Genomic DNA, 17,013 nt, shown 5'->3' with positions numbered 1-17,013 from the left:
TACTGCAAGATCATGACCTGAGCGGAAACCAGAAGTCAGACAGTTAACCGACTGAGCCAGGCAGGTTCCCCAGTGGGAACATTTTGACGTCACTGTTTCAAGTAGACAAGGGAGCCAATGACCTGGCTAACCTTAGGATGCCACAAAAATCATAGGAACAGAAATCTCTCTGTATAGATCACCTGGTCCTCTCCTAGTCCATCCTCCTGGGTACCTGAAGGCCACCTCCAACCCAAATCTAGCAGATTAAAGCACAGAAAAGTTATATTCTATCCAGGACTAAACAATTTAAATAAGAGTCAATATATAAACTATTTTTGACAGACTATTTTATAGATCCTAATCTTGGAGAAATACATATACAGTCTGATTAGGCAAACAAAATCACCAGACACGCAAATAAATTCAGCAGCCCTAAACAAGGGATCACTCAGAGAAACAGGAAAATACATAAGAAAACATAAAACAAATTAATTCTTAATTAATTAATTAACTTAATTAAAACTCAAGTTAAAAAAGAAACACTCAGGATGCCTGAGGAGCTCAGCAGGTTAAGCGTCCGATTCTTGATTTCACTTCAGTTCAAGATCTCAGAATATGGGGTTGTGATCTCAGGGTTGTGCGATTGAGCTCCACTTTGGGCTCTATGCTCAGTGGGGAGTCTTCTTGGGATTCTCTCCTTCTTCCTCCATCCCTTCCCCTGTTTGCTCTCACTCTCTCAAATAAATAAATAAATCCTTTTTTTTTTTTTTAAAGACAGAAATACTCTACATTCATATTACCAATGAGATGAAAGAGGAATCTCAAATCAGGATATAGCAGTAATTAAATCTATCTTTGGGTTTTTTAGTTGTTAATCAATACATTTTCCTTTCTGGCAAGATCCAGGTGCTTAAGACTCTGTCTCTTGTCATCCCTTAGCTCTGCAGTTCCTTTGGGTTGGCTTCTTTCTTAGGTGGGATGTCTACAGGGTGGTTCAATTGGCCATTGGCAGCCCTGGGGTCAGTCTCGTTGACCAGGCCTTGGTCATTGCCATTGCTCTATTGATCATATGGCCAGGGGATTGCCATGTTTTCATTGCCATATGTCTGTTCACCCCTGCACTCTGGAGACGGTGTCAACTCCACCCAGCCTACATGAATGGAGAATGAGGGTGAGTTGGTTCCTAAGCGGAAGAGTTGGGTACTGGGCCAGCAAAAACAACTGTTCACTTACCCAACCTAATAATTATCCATGTGGAAGGCAACACAGAGGCATTTTCAGATACGCTAGGATTCAGAAAGTAAACCACCCATTACTCCTTCTGAAAAATTGCTTGAAGAAATATAACTGAGCAATGAATCAAAATAAGAACTTCAATATGGAAGCTATTCCATAAAAGAAATGGTGGCAAGCAATAAAACTGTAAAACTTATGTTAATGTAGAAGTTATGGCTGGTAATAGAGTTAGAAATTTAATAAAATGAGAACAAAACTCTTTAGAGAGCTAACCAAAGTGAAAGGAAGTTTGTAGGAATGATCTACACCCAAAAACCTCTGGTTATTCCAAAGAAAATCCTCAGATTTGGTGAAGGCAGGAAGGGTGCTGCAGGTGAAGTAGGAGAGAGTAAAAGCAAACCGGAACCCACCAGGACACACAAGAACCATGTTTGTCTCTCACCGTCCAAGCAGTTGCTACCAACAGAACATGCAACAGGACCAGCATTCTCAGAAGCAGGAGTGATCCAGTGTTGCTGAGGGCCAATGTCCACACCAAGATCACTCAGCTCACATGCAGCACTGGGTAGCAACAATAGTCCTTGGCCCAGCATTGACCTTTGGTGTAAAAAAAATGGCTGCTCCCCCACTTCTGTCTTCCAAATCCCATGTAAATTTCTCTGGGGGCCTGCTCAGCTCACAGCCACATAAGGGAAGGAATTCCACGAAATGGAGGGCTTCCAGCTTAGCCAAGTGGTCTCAGTGGAAACCCATCACAAGAATTAAATCAGAGACAGAAAGCAAAAGCATTCCACAGTTAACTGAATAATTTAGACAACAGTAGTATGCAAACCTAATGAAAGTAAAAGGAAAAAATTCATACAGACAAAAGCAAAACAATAAATCAGGAAATAAAGACTCAATATACTTATTAAACAAACCCAAGTGTTCATTTGTGGAAAGTAATAAAATAAGACAATCTTCAACAGTGCCAATCAAAGAAAAAAAGAACACACAAAATGTTATGAGTGAGGAACAGCATAAAACCCTTGAAAAAGTGATTTCTAAAAAATGATAGCAATAAACAATTGGAGATTCAAATTAAATGAGCACTGCATGTTATATAAGACTGATGAATCACTGAACTCTATTTCTGAAACTAATAATACATTATATGTTAATTAATTGAATTTAAATTAAAAAAATCAAAATGCCAGTTGTAAGAACATCAAAGCCTTAAAGTAATCAAGGATAAATATAACAAATTATGTGCATGACATATACACTGAAAATTGGAAATCCTTGCTGAGAAATTGAATAGAGCTGAAATTAAAAGAGAGATATACTGTGTTTGTGAACTGGAGGACTTAATATTATTAAAATTTCAATTGTTCCCCAAATTGTCTATGAATGTAAAGCAAATTAAAACCCCAGCAGGCCTTGTGTGTGTGTGTTGGGCAGAGAGAAGATAGAGGGTAGAAATAGCTAAACCGATTCTGAAGTGTATAAGGAAATGCAAAAGAAGATGTGATACACACACACACACACACACACACACACACACACACTGAAATATTACTCAGCCATCAAAAAGTGAAATCGTACATTTGCAATGATGTGGATGGAACTATTATTAAGTGAAATAAGTCAATCAGAGAAAGACAATTATATAATTTCACTCGTGGAATTTAGGAATAAAACATAGGGGAAGAGAGGGAAAAATAAAATAAGACAAAATCAGAGAGTGAGACAAACCACAACAGACTCTAAACTCTAGGAAACAAACTGAGGGTTGTTGGAGGGGCGGTGGGGAGGATGGGGTAACTGGGTGATGGGAAGGAAGGCACATGATGGAATGAGCCTCGGGTATTCTATGCAACTGATGAATCACTGAATTTTACCTCTGAAACTAATAATACAGCATATGTTAATTAATTGAATGTCAATGTAAACAAAATAAAATTTTAAAAAATTATAAAAAAGAAAAGCAAAAGATCTGGAAAAACCAAAACAATTTTGTTAAAAAGGACCTAGTTGGAGGACTTAATTAAACTTTGATTTCATGGCTATAAAGCTACAGTCAGGGGCGCCTGGGTGGCTCAGTGGGTTAAGCCTCGGCCTTCAGCTCAGGTCATGATCCCAGGATCCTGGGATGGAGCCCCGCATGGGGCTCTCTGCTTGGCAGGGAGCCTGCTTCCTCCTCTCTCTCTCTCTCTGCCTGCCTCTCTGCCTACTTGTAATCTCTGTCTGTCAAATAAATAAATAAAACCTTAAAAAAAATAGATTCAGTTTAAAAAAAAATTTAAAAAAGCTACAGTCATCAAGTACGATAGAGGCGTGAGGACAGAGATACAGATCAATGGGACATACATAGGTTGGTTTTTCTACAAAGGTGCCAAAGTATTAAAAACGGATTAAAAAAAAACACATGAAAATAGAACAGTTAGCTATCCATATGTAAAGAAGTGACCTTAATCCTTACCTCCATACACCATAAAATAAATTAACATGAAATAGATCATAGGCCTAAATGTTAGAGTTTAAACTAGAAAGCTTCTAAAAGAAAACTGAAGAAAATCCTTGTGATGTTCTGTTAGGCTAATTTCCTAGGACACAAAAAACCTGCCAAGTATAAAAGAAAAAATTATTAAATTGGACTTCATCAAAATAAAAAAAAACTCTTATTGCCTGAGAGACCCTTAAGAAATTGAAAATATGTGGCTGTAAGATTGGGAGAAAATATGTGTAACTATATTTGTCATATAGAGAATTCTTATATGCTAATAATGAGAAGGGAAATCATTGGGTAAAAGGTGGATGAAGAATTTGAATATATACGTCACCAAAGAAGATACACAAGTAGCAAAGAGGCCCATGAGCAGATGCTTAGCACCGCGAGACGACAGGGGTCCAGTAATTAAAACCGCAATGAGATATCATGATTCACGTATTAAAATTTTAAAAGACTGACGATATCAAGTGTCGGCAAAGATGTGGAACAGGGAAACTACTCCGGTAGACTGCTGATGGGAACGCAACTGGTGCAGCCACTTCGGGAAACAGTCAACTTCTTATAAATTTAAACATATATTCAGGCAATCTTCGTCCCATTTATCCGAGAGAGATGAATGACACGTCCTCACAGAGGTTTGTGTCGCGGCGTTATTTGTAATAGACCCGTGTTAGCTCCCGGAAACTGCTCTAACAAATCACTACAAACTTGGTGGCTTAAAACAACACAACTTGACTCTCTCAGGCTCTCAGGGTTCTAGAGTCCAGATCTTCAAAAGTTTCGCTGGGATGAGATCAAAGTGTGGGCATGGGCCTGCTTCTTCTGGAAGCTCTAGGGGAGAACAGCTTCTAGGGGCTGCTGCCTGCCTTTGCCTGTGGCCTCATCACTGTAACTAACACCTTCAAATTTCTCCTTGCTAAGTCTCCACCCACCTTCTCCGCTGTGTGTGTCAACGCTTCCTCTGCCTCCTCCTTTCGAGAATACACATGATGGCATTTAGCACCCACCCTAATATTCCAGGATAATGAGCCCATTTCAAGATTCTTTTTTTTTTTTTTAAATATTTTATTTATTTATTTGACAGAGAAAGATGGCAAGTAGGCAGAGAGGCAGGCAGAGAGAGAGAGAGACAGAGAGAGGAGGAAGCAGTCTTCCCGCTGAGCAGAGAGCCCAATGCGGGGCTCTATCCCAGGACCCTGAGATATGACCTGAGCCGAAAGCAGAGGCTTTAACCCACTGAGCCACACAGGTGCCCCTCAAGATTCTTAATCACATCTGCAAAGATGCTCCTTCCATCGAAAGCAACATTTGCAGATTCCAGGGATCAATATATGAATACCTCTTGGGGGGTCATTTTTTCAGCTCACCATAGCCTCCAACTGGAAAATACTCCAAATTGTCATCAATTGATCAATGGATACACAAATTTTAATATATCCATACAGTAGAATACTGATCAGTAATAAAAAGGGACGGATTCCTGATACATGCGTGAGTCGCAAAAACATATTGTGCAGAAGAAGTCAGAAAACACAAATTCTTTATGATTCTATTCGCACAAAATTCTAGGAAAGGCACAGCTACGGCTGAGAGAAAGTGGATCAGTGCTTGCCTGGGGCAGAGTTGGGGCCAGGGTGGTGTTGACTACAAGGGGGCATGAGGGAACTTTCTGGCACCACAGATATGCTCTATATTTTTGGTAGAGGTTACAAGAACGCATTCATTTGTTAAAACCCATTGAGTGGAACACTTAAGATGGGTGAATTTTTTTTTTAATATAAATTCTGCTTCAGCAAAGCTTATGCTAAGGAAAATTTGAAAATCTAAAGGAACTGGTGGAGTTTTAGGGAATATACAACTAAAACAGAGTCAGGAAGAGAAAGAAAGTCTGACAAGAGCAAAAACAACAAAACAAAGCCAAGCAAAACATGGACTAAACCAAGAAGCTTGTCAGGGACCTTGCGCCATTTCTCCATCCCTTAAGAGTGGTACCGTAGGGAGTGAAGGTAGATCTATTTGCCAGTGATTTATTTCAAACCTACGAGAACTCCTGTGCAATTTGCATGGCTGTGGTGACTAGCTAAAGAAGGAAAAGTTTTCAATTTATTTAATGAAATCCATTCTACCCTAATGCAAAAGCTTTATAGAATAGCACCAAACAGAAAGGTACTGAATAGTAAGCTCCCGAATAAAACAACAATGAAACATAAGCAAATCAAGTGCTTTCCTTTGCAACAGGACACCCTGGCCTGGAACTCCAGGAAGGATGCAATGCCATCATAGTATAACCACAGGGCTCCGACCCAGGGTTCATCAGTTTGTCAGTAGCACACAGAAGCTGGGGGCAGTATTTGTGTGTGACTGGAAGTGTGCTCCCTTTCCGCAGCAGAAAGTCACCACATCTTTAATCTACTAACAGTTCCAACCTGGTTAATTAAGAAAGCAGAATATAAACAAACAATTCAGACGTATGCAGTTCAAGACCAGAGAAATGGTGAAAGACACCACAAATATCTCAGGGGAGGGCAGGAGTGAACCAAGCACTGCTCGTGTTCACCATGAAAGAAAAAAAAAAATTTTAAGATAGGTTCAAGTTTATTCCTCTGGCGCAAGAGATGTTTTTCAGGTATCCAAGTCTATAAAGATGTATTGTAAGGATGTTCATCTCAGCATCAATTAGGATCGTGAAAAAAAAAATCACTGTCTGCTTGGGGAGATCGTTTGAGCGTAGGTCTTATGTGCAATCAATGTGTCCAGGAGAGTAACAGCCACAGAAGATAATAGCAGAAATGTCTGTGATTAGTGGCCAGATGGAATGTTCGGGTCACAGTCCTGCAGGAGTTCAGAGGAGAGAGAGCCTTCTGGTTGGGATTGGTTTGGGGAAGGAGATGAAAACTGGGCTGGTAAGTGGCCTCAGGGGCAGGGGCTTAGCAAGGGCCCCCCACGGTGAACAGCAGAAGGCCAAGGTCAGGGGAGGAGTGGGCACTCTTGCCTGGCAGGCGGGGATGGGATACGGGGAGGAGGAGAGATCCAGTTGGGGTCCTTAAGGCGATATGCTGAGGACCACGGGCTTTGAAGGAATGATGTGGTTGTTCCCAAGATGCTGCTAAATGTTACTCCTGCCAGTCCCTGCAGGTGTGTGCTTTGTGGGGTTTCTCCAGAAACATCTATGCTCTTTTCCTGTACCTTTGAGATCGAAACACCCAGTTTGGAGGTGGCCAGTAGCCAAAGTTAGGCTCAGTGAAGCTGGAGGAGTTGGGATTAGAGTAAGTCTGAGGACAGGTTTAGCGGTGAGTCTGTGGCCAGGGGTAAAGTTCAGTCTGAGGCCGACTTTAGGGTTCACTGTGCGATCAGAGTTAGGGTTTGTCGGCAGATGCTGGTTTCTGATTGGATCCCGTTTTCCCCTGTGTCAGCCCATGTTGCTTAAGTGCACGGATAACTGCAAATTTGGCTTGACTGTTCTCAAAGCCCCTCAACCTCTGCCTTTCTTGGTCCCTTCCCTTGGCTTCCTGTCTCCCCATCACACACGCATACAGGCATCTCTTGCAGACCTCCCTGGGCCCAGCCATCCCTGAGTCCCAATCCGCCACCATGCCCTGTTCTCACTAGCTTGGGTCCGAACCCCAGGCCATGGGTGCCTGGCCTGCATTGTGAGGAAAGGCCTGCGTGGTGGCGGGGAGAGGGGCTCTCCATCCCCTTGCCCACCTGTCTCCAACCAGTGGCTGATGTTGGGATGACAGCCTTCCTTACTCAGTGCCCAGGAATCCTGGCCCACACAATGTCTGGTTGCTTTCCAGACAGGTTACTGAAACTTTAATCCTGGCTTTTTTTTTATTCCTGACCCCCATAACTGCCATGGTCTCAGCCACTCCCTTTCACTGTCCCCAGCAGACACCTGAGTCAGGACTTTGGAGAAGGACTCCCCATCCGGCCCACAGCCTGCGGGGTGTGGGAGCTGTCCCTAGGCTCGCTGGGTGGGGCGGAGGTGTGAGGATGGGGAGCCACGGTGTCTCCTTGTCCCACCGCCACCCTCCCGGGGGCATGCCTCCCCAGCAGCTGGCCCTCAGCTGCCTCCCAGTTTGGCTACCTTCCTCCGGGCCTTCATGCTCCAACATGCCAGAGTTTCAGGAGAGGCTTTGGGGATGCAGAGGCCAGCCTGGCACTGAGGCAGCCAGGGAGGGAGGGGCTGAGCTCCCGCTGCCCTTCTGCCTCTCTCTCCCTCTCTGTCTTCCTCATTTGCTCTCTCTGGGTTTGCTCTCTCTGGGTCCTCCCACCCAGCCCCTGTCTCTTCCTGTCCTCGCTTGAGCCTCTCCTCCTCTTGTCCTGACCCTTGTTTCTGCGTGTCCCTGTCCCTGTTGCTGTCCTGCTCCAATGCTCTATCTCTGCTTGCCTGCCTGGTCTCCATCTGTCTCATTGCTTCTCCCCTTTTCTGTCTGCGAATCCTACTTGCAGGCTTCTTTCTCCATCAGTCATAGATTGGAAAGGCAGTTCTCATCCCCCAATTACTTGGCAATAGAGCCTTACAACAAATACCTGTTGGTGGTGAGAATAATTTGGGGGAGGGGATGCTCCCCTTCAACCTCCTGCCACCCAACCGTCCCTGTTTAGGGGAGTCCCTTCTTGGAGCGGAGGCCATTCAAAACCACGGGACACTCTCTGAGCTCCCTAGCAGGTGGCTGCGCCATGCTGGGCATCATCCAGGAGTTTATGATGGGGTGGGGGAGGGGTGGGGGAATGTGTGCAGGGAGAACACAAATGCTGAAAGGAGGGGTGACAATGTTAGGTGACAGCAACCATTCCAGGCCATAACGGGAGCTCTTGTGGAATGTGCAGCTGCATCGCCCCTCCTGTTTTGAGGACTCAGGCGTTCTGGTGGGCTGAGAGGGCTTGCAAATCCATATGGAGTCTGGATGGGGAGAAGCAGCTGCTGAGAGCTGGGTGGGGTTTGTGGGCAAGGGGCATGCTTGCGGAAGGCTGGGGCAGTACGTCCAGCCTGGGGCCACAGGCACAGTGGTACAGATGTGGGAACTGCTCAGAGCCAGGGTCCTGGGCAGGGAGATTGCCGGGCTTTCGATGATGATGCTTGTGGACAAATGGGAGAAGGCTGAGGGGCCGCTTGAGCCCAGAGAGTGGCCCTGGACTTGACCTGTTGGGCAGGAGGGAGTGGAAGTAGCTCCTTGAACACGGGGATATCGGGGCTCAAACTACGTGTCAGGAAGCAACCCCAGTCCGCAGCGCATACTGTTTCTGCCGGTGATGCCAAGCACCAAAGGGCTTGGACCAGGGACATGGTCCCAGTCCACGAAGGCAACTGTGTCCCCACTGAGGACCATACTCCAGCCCATAGCATCTGTCTGTCGTGGGACAGATATACCCTGGCAGGTCAGGGAAAGGGCTTGTAATGACTACAGCACTTGCGCTCAAACCTTTTCGTGGCCTCCCCTGTTGCTAGGATAAGCTTAAAGCCACACTCTGCGTGGCCCAGAGCCCGCATCCTCCCTCATCTCCTAGAGCCGGCTTCGACCATCTCCTCAGGTGCTTTCTCTCAGCCTACTTGCTCTTCCCCACTTGTGGGCCTCCCCACTGCTCAGATGAGGGATGGTCTGTCCTGTGTCACATTCACGGTTCCTTAGGAGGCACCTTCGGGTGGGGCGCTTTGCTGCTAATTGTCTCCTGTAAAGCACTTGGAAGCATAAAAGGATGACACCAGGGAGGAATGTAGCTGCTAATCCCAGTGTCTCTTGAGTCAGAGGAGGAACTGGGGAGGGAACAGCCCCATGAAGCTCCTGGACCGTCTCCTTCCCATCTCGGGGAGATCTGCCCCTTCAGGGTCTGCACCCACGGGCTGGGCCCCAGGAGACTCCCTTTCCAGGAAGCAACCCCTGAGCTGTGCCCCAGTCCCGGTTGTTTCTGTCCCTCAGGACGAGAGAGAGGGAGGAGCCAGTGGAGGTTCAGAAGATCAGGACTCCGATTTCCAGAATGGCTGTGAGGTCTGAAAAAAATCCTTTCTTGTAGCTGAACAAGCAAACAAGCAACAGGTACCCAAAGGCCCACCTCAAAACAGCTTAAACGAGAGGCTGGTTTGTCTTCCCACACAGCAGGGAGTCTGACGTAGGGGTGATCCAGGGCTGAATGACCTGGCAGGCCAAGGATCCCCTCAACCCTTGAGGGCCTGGGGAACGCTCAGCCTCCCCTGCCTCATGCAACAGTTGGCAGCGTCGCCCTCAGGGTGGTGAAGGCTAAAATGGCATCTGGTGAGAACACAGGGAGACCCCCTCTTCTCTCATTAGTTAGGAAGATTTTTCTTATGGCCCTCAGGTCCCTTGACCGAGGTTGGGGTGTGTGGGGGGGCACGTTCCGGCCAGAAGGGTGAAACCCTGTCATCCACTTGCATGACTGGCTCTCAGAGGAAAACCGTGGGCGTGCTGTGATTGTCATGGTCACGGTGTGCTGTGATGTCCGGGGGTGGGCAGCTGGAGGTGTCCTCCTGCATGTGGGGTGGCTGGCATTTTCCAAGGCCTTTGAATGTCATGCCCGCCAGTCGTAGGGGCAAAGCCCCTGCTTTTTATGATCTTTATTATCCTCTTAGAAATTGCTTTCCTTGTGTTCCTCCTCTATGCTAGGCGTGGCATTGTATAATTTTTTTTTCTTTGACACTGTACCATCTATGGATTTCACTTCAGAATAGAAAAGAGAATAGATTAAAAGGTTTCCTGTCGAAAGAGGATATAGGATTGGAAAGGGTTGTGAGCCGCTGGCTTAGGCTGAGAGAGTTCATCCCTGGGGCGGAGAGCAGGTACCCAAAGGCCTGACCAAAAAGCAGCAGGACTCCAGGGGTCACCCCAGTTCCTTGAGCAGCTGGGATGATGAATTTCAGGACAGAATTGGGGGTTCCCAGCAACAGAGAAGGAGGCAGAGCGGGGAGTCATCTGGAAAGGCAACGCTGTATCTGCAGCCCTTAACCCACGGGAGGCCTCTGTGTGCTCATCTGTGAAATAGGTTGGTTATCTCAGCTGTGGTCACCGTGTCCCCTGTGAGAGGAACTCGGGGAGCTGTGAATGCCCCCCAGAAGAATGAAGGACACTGCTGTGCCCCAGGGCCCCGCATACCTTCGCTATCTTTACTGATTCCTCTTCCTGCCCTCATAAGCCCTTGTCCTCCCTGTATTTTAACCCCAGATGGATTAAGGCTATGAACACCAGCTAGAATGGGACTGACTGCCTGGGTCTAGAACAGTGCCTGGATTGAAATGCCAGAGCCACATGTTCAAACACTCTGCCTCAGTTTCCTCATTTGTAAGTGAGGTGATTACACAGCCTTGGATTAAAAGAAACAAATTATATAAAGCTTTATAATTGTAGCTGGCACAGCATGGTCTGGCCACTAGTTGACTCTTGGTAGCTGACGCATGAAGTTCAGGGGCTAGAGGCAGTGCGATGGGGTACCCCCATCCTTTGCTTGTCCCAGGAGCCGTAGTCCCAGGAATCATGACTCACAGTACTCTGGGGGAGCCGCCTCGGAACCTCTGCTTCCCCTCCCAGGCCTGGGGTGGCTGGGCCCGTGAAATGACCTCAGACGGGAGGAATGAGGGGCGCGGAGACTATAGGGCTGGGTGTGGGTCCCTGCCTGCCCCTGGGGCCCTCCCAGCCCTGTCTTGTACCTGCTCCCTAGCAGGTGACCAAAAAGCAGCAGGACTCCAGGGGTCACCCCAGTTCCTCACTGTGACCTCTTGATCCAGATCTAATGCATGGGACCCTTTGGTTCCTCTTTTCTGTCAGGCTGCCAGTGGCTTACAGGAAAATCCCCAGCCTCTGATGCATCATCGACCCTACCTCTGGCCGGGGCCCCAGGCTGCCTTCTGACTGATGTGTGGTCCTGACGTTTGATGGAATTCTGGACTCAGACAGGCCCTGTTCTGGTCTCTGGCTGAGCTCTGGCCCTGGTTGTAGCCTGACCCATCTCCCAGACAGGAAGGCACCCACAGGGCTTCTGGGATGAAGTTCCTCTCTCTGCACCACTTGTCCTTCCTTCCGATCCCTGGGCTTCTGCAGGCCAATGCCTGCCTTCTCCCCCTTGCTGGGAGTGGTCACGTGGAGAGGGGACCTCAGCCTGGGAGGAGAAGAGTCTAGCTTTGTCTCTTTAGCCTACTTATCAGTGATGCCCACTGAGGAGCGTCCTTCCTCCCACCCCCTCTGACTGCAGCTCCCAGACAGAAGTGACCGACACCCCCCCGTTAGCCCAGAGGCTCCCTAAGAGCAGCAACGGGGCTCCCCACTTGGAGCGGGTTTATTAAGGATAGAACTGTGCTTCTTCCACCAGATTAGGGTCTCCCTGACAGTCTGAGTTGTGTCCCAGCCATCTGAGAAAGGTCTCCAAGGAGGCGACAGGAATGAATTGCTGGGGTCCTAGAGCTGTCAAATTGCGTTCACATCTTGGCTCCATCCTGCTGTAACTCTGTGTCCTGTGGCTCAGCTTCGTCAGCTGTGAGGTGGGGCAGTGATGTCACTTGGCTGGCAGGGCTGTGAGGATTCAATGAGAGGGGCTGCAGGGAGCCCCAGGTGTAGTACCAGTACTGGGGACCGCACTGTGGACATCAGCCATCACGGCAACCGTAGCTCCGCCATGCCAGCCTTCTGCAAGGGGCAGGGAGAAGTGGTAAGGCTGAGAGCCCCCCTCCCCCAACACATGCATACCAGGTTTCTCTCATTGGATGGAGATCAGATGGCAGTGCCTAAATTGGCCTCCCCTGTCACTCTTGCTTCTTATGGTTCCTCAGGGGCTCTGAGCCTGCAGGGCCTGGTCTAGCCTCTCCATAGTTCCTCTCTGCTCTTCCCCATGAGAAGGCCCCTCCTTCCTGGCCTCACTTCCCTACATCCACCATTCTTTGTGGGTTGCCGGACCCAGTCCACCCCCTCCAGGCAGTCTCTTGTGTTGACATCTGTCAGGGCCCGGCTCTTTAAGGCTAGGTCACAAAAGCCAGGGCTGAACCTTTGCTGTAGATGGTCTTGCCAATCATCCTCAGCTGCCTGGTTCTCTGGAGACAGTGAGGATACAGGCTCCAAACTGCCCCTCCTACCAAGGATTCTAAGGCAGAGCTGGGGTGGGGGTGGTGGAGTGAGTCCCCTGAGTCAAAGTCACTGTGCTGGGGACCTTTCCATGGCCCTCGTGACCCAAACAGATACCCAAACTGCCCTCTGGAGGGTTTGGCTACTTTTTCTCTCTTTTCAATTAAATAAATCAATTAAGTCATTTTGAATGACTCCAGTTGGCCCCTCGGGGCTTTCTCCTTAGTGAGGCCTGATTCATTAAGACAACAGGACAGGTGCCAAGGTCAGCAATGACCCCATGTGCCAGGGGCACAACTTCCTATAGGTGAGCTGGGGGGTCCTGCCCATCGACCATTTCTCAGGAGAGAGAGAAGAGTAAGTAAGGCATCCCCATGCATGACCTCTAGGGGAGAGATCAAGAAAACAAGGTCAAGGGGCGCCTGGGTGGCTCAGTGGGTTAAAGCCTCTGCTTTCGGCTCAGGTCATGATCCCAGGGTTCTGGGATCGAGCCCCATATCGGGCTCTCTGCTCAGCAGGGAGCCTGCTTCCCCCTCTGCCTCTGCCTGCCTCTCTGCCTACTTGTGATCTCTGTCTGTCAAATAAATAAATAAAATCTTTAAAAAAAAAGAAAAGAAAAGAGAAGAAAACAAGGTCAAGGTGCTCCCTGGAGTCACTTGGCCAAAGTAAGGTGGGAACTGAGGCTGCCCCAGAGATTGGGGCACCCACTTTTTAATCAGCCACAAGCAATTTTCAAGGGCATCCTGGATGCCAGGTTTTGGGGGAAGGATTAAAAAGATATTTCCGCGACTCCTGGGAACTCCTTTGACCTTGGCTGTTGGGGATATGACTGTGTGACATTTGTGTCTTTCTCCTCTTGAACTTGTATCTGTTATTATTATTTCTTTGTTGGGAGCAGTATTATGTGCATGTAAGTCATGGTAAGCTGCCTCATGTCTTCTCTGGAAGTAAGCAGATTATAAAAGAAAACTCAAATAGATGGATCCACAGACGCTTGCAGACCATTAGGGGGGACTTGTGGGAACACCTCTATCTTGCCCTTTGGTTGGAGATCATCTCAAGTTACAGGTTGTAGAAAAAGGGAATTTTCCAGAGTCTGAAGACCGGGAAACAAATTGTCGCTGTAGCTTCTGGTTGGGGGCAGGAGTAGCAGGGCCTGGGCCCAAATTGTATCTCTCTGTGGAGGGAAAGTGGTCTGGGTTTAGGGATGTGAGCCTGACTTTTGACCCTAGCTCCACATTTCTCTGGTAGTGGGACCTGGGAAGATCCTCTTGCCTTGTGGGTCTCTGGATATGGTGAGCGGGAGGATGCAGATGACAAGGGGCCTGACCTTGGCTTTCACTGGGCTCCCCAAATTCTCCCCTGAGCCTGGGGGTGGATTTTAATGATTTCCCTGATCAGGGCTGGTTTGCATATTTCTCCTGTTGCTCAAGGGAAACTAGGAGGGTTTGCTTAGACTCCTGGACCCAAAAGGCCCCCTGTACCCAGCGCCTAAAAGGAAAATCCATGTGTTATAGGAATATCTTCTCCCTGGACGCAGAGAGACCCACTCACCACCTGAGGCCTGGTACCCTCAGCCTCTGGCCACTGCTTCTTCCATTGGTCATGGTCCCTGCATGTCACAGTTCCAGAATCTCAGGGTGACCCAGTGCTTGCCTCAGAGCTGCCTGATTCCCTTGGAGCAGGAGTTTGCTACTCACTGGGGGCACCCTCCCTAGGCTCTGAGCAAGGGGAACCTACTGACTGGGCTGAGAGGAGCTTCTAGGAGCATCTCTTGGTCTGGAAATGGGCTTAGTGCACCTTTGACTCACCTGGCTTCCAACGACGCTGTGCAGACGACATCATGGACACACCAACATTTACTGAGCCCAAGGCATGTACCCCTAGCTGAGGGGAACAGTTTATTTGATCCACACAATAGCCCCATAAGTCAGGTATCTTTTTTATTAGCTTAATTTTTATAAATTTGGAAACCGAGGCACAAAGAGGTTGTGTCACACAGGAAATGGTGGATTACCCAAGTTTTCTTAAACATTACAATCTACAAACTCATTCATTAATTCACCCATCCATCCATTCTTCTACCCACCCACCCACCCCTCCATCCATCCACCCGTCCGTCCATTCCAGAAGTTTTTATAGAGTATGTACCTTGTGTCAGAGCAGTTAGTGAGGCAGACAAGAAGCCCAGCCCACCCGGAGCTGACATTCCAGAAGGAGGAGAAAGACAATAAACAGGACACACAGTAGACATGTAAATTATAGAGCATGTTAGAAGGTAATAAGAATTATGGGGAAAGATAAGAGTAAAGTGTACTGCGGACGCTGGGGGAGGGGGCTGCAATTTCAGTGGGATGGCCAGGGAAGACCTCATCTCGGCCAAGACTCAAAGGGGGCGAGGGTGGGAGGAGAGGTGTGTTGAGGAACAGCAGGATTCTGGGGCCCGCCAAAAGATTTGTCGCTGGACTGGATGTGGGGCGGCCGAGAACTAGAGGAGCTGAAGTCTGTGGCCTGAACAACGGGGAGGATGAGCTCCCACTTAGGGGATGACAGGGCATAGAAGGTTCTTCTGTGGTTTGGGGGATGATCAGAGTATAGTCTCGGGCGGGTGATGGCGCATCCTGGGCAGAGCTGAGGGGCCTGCACAGTCTGGGGTACAGGGAGGTGTCCAGGCGGAGGACTTGGCTCCGATGGTCCCTCTGTCAGGACAGAACAGGAGCATGGTCATTGCCGAGGAAACAGGTCTGGCCAGGTGGCAGGTGGGCGGCAGGTCTGAGATGCACACCTGTGCTATTCCCCAGGACAGGGGCTCCTGGGTCCTGCATCCACAGCCTCCTGGCAATAGCCAGGGCAGGAAGGGGCTAGGGCTGGCTGGGTCCAGCATGCCCTCTAACAGAGAGGACACTGAGGCCTGTGAGACTTGCCTGGGCTGGCGAGGACAAGCGGCAGAGCTAGAACCCAGGCCTCCCTGACGCGAGGCTTGGAGATTTGTGCCTGACAAGATAGCACTGGTGGAAGCGCCCCGACAGGTCTGGAATGTGGGAGTGAGTGTGGCAGTGATTATTATTATGCCCCATTGGCTGGCCAGGGGCGCATTTCGGCAGGATCGCCCTCTCACCCAGTGAGCTCTGGGGACTGGCTCACGCTCTTCCTGCTGGGAGAGGCCCAGGCCCCTGGGTGGGGGCCCCACACTCGGTCCCTGCCTCCCTGATTCATTCCAGCTCTCCTGGCGGCCTGAGTCACTTTCTTTCCAGGGGAGAGCTGCCTGTTTGGCAAATCCCTGGATCCAGGGGGGAGGCATGGGAACTCGGGCCCAGGGTTGGTCCTGTGTCTAGGTGAGGCGGTCAGCCACCCACTCCTGCCCCAGATCCCTGCCCCAGCCTGGAATTTGCTCATTTGTCACCGATTCGGCCAGCCGTTTCCTGAGTAACCGTCTCTGTTCAGGTGCTCAGCATTGTGCAGGTCACAAACAGCCTTCAAATAGCCCCGTTTTACAGATGAGAAGACTAAGGCTCGAGAGTGCCCAGCTAGCTAGTCAATAAGGGACAACCTGTCTGACCCCAGGAGCTCTTCCATTTATTCTCACTAACTGGCCCTAAGCCTGGCTGCCATTTCCTAACTCTTGGCCCTGATTCTCTGCCCTAGGGATGCAAGACGTGACCTTGGGGAAATGATTTGATTCAACTGATACTTTAGGCAATGGGAGAAGAAGGAGACAGAGGCCAAGGGAGTTAACAGCCTCAGGGATGGCTTTGCAGCAGGCGTTGGACAGTGGCTGAGGGCGGTGGGTCTTGGTGGGTGGGGGGCTTAGCCGCAGTGCCAGGAAGGAAAACCAACAGAGAAGATGCAAGCTGGGGTAGAAGGCACTCCCGGCAAGGAAGTAGCCAGAGGAATGGAATGAATTTGTATTCAAGGACCAGATCAGAGGGTGTGTGTGGTGGGTGGGGGAGGAGTGAGGGGAGGGTCAGATTGCAGAAGTTTGTGAATGCCTATGGAATGTTCTGGGCAGCACTAGTGAGGGGCTGAGGTGCCTCTTCCCCCAGGAAGGCTTCCTGTGCTAATTCCGCTGGTTCCTCAGCCCCAGCCGGCTCTCCTTCCTTCCCCAGTATAGACTGTACTTCAGAAGAGAAGCATGAGACTTCCTGGGTCGTGCCCTCTTTCCCGGGGAGCAGGTCATGGGGCAGCTCACAGGATGTCTACACTACATCCCATAGAACCTGTGAGATGGCAGGAAGCCAG

Source organism: Mustela putorius, unplaced genomic scaffold (assembly GCF_011764305.1).
Source record: "Mustela putorius furo isolate JIRA1106 unplaced genomic scaffold, ASM1176430v1.1 tig00000281_pilon_pilon_pilon, whole genome shotgun sequence".
NCBI lineage: Eukaryota > Metazoa > Chordata > Mammalia > Carnivora > Mustelidae > Mustela > Mustela putorius.
The sequence above is the reverse complement of the archived record's forward strand: the minus strand, read 5'-3'. Positions refer to the sequence as shown.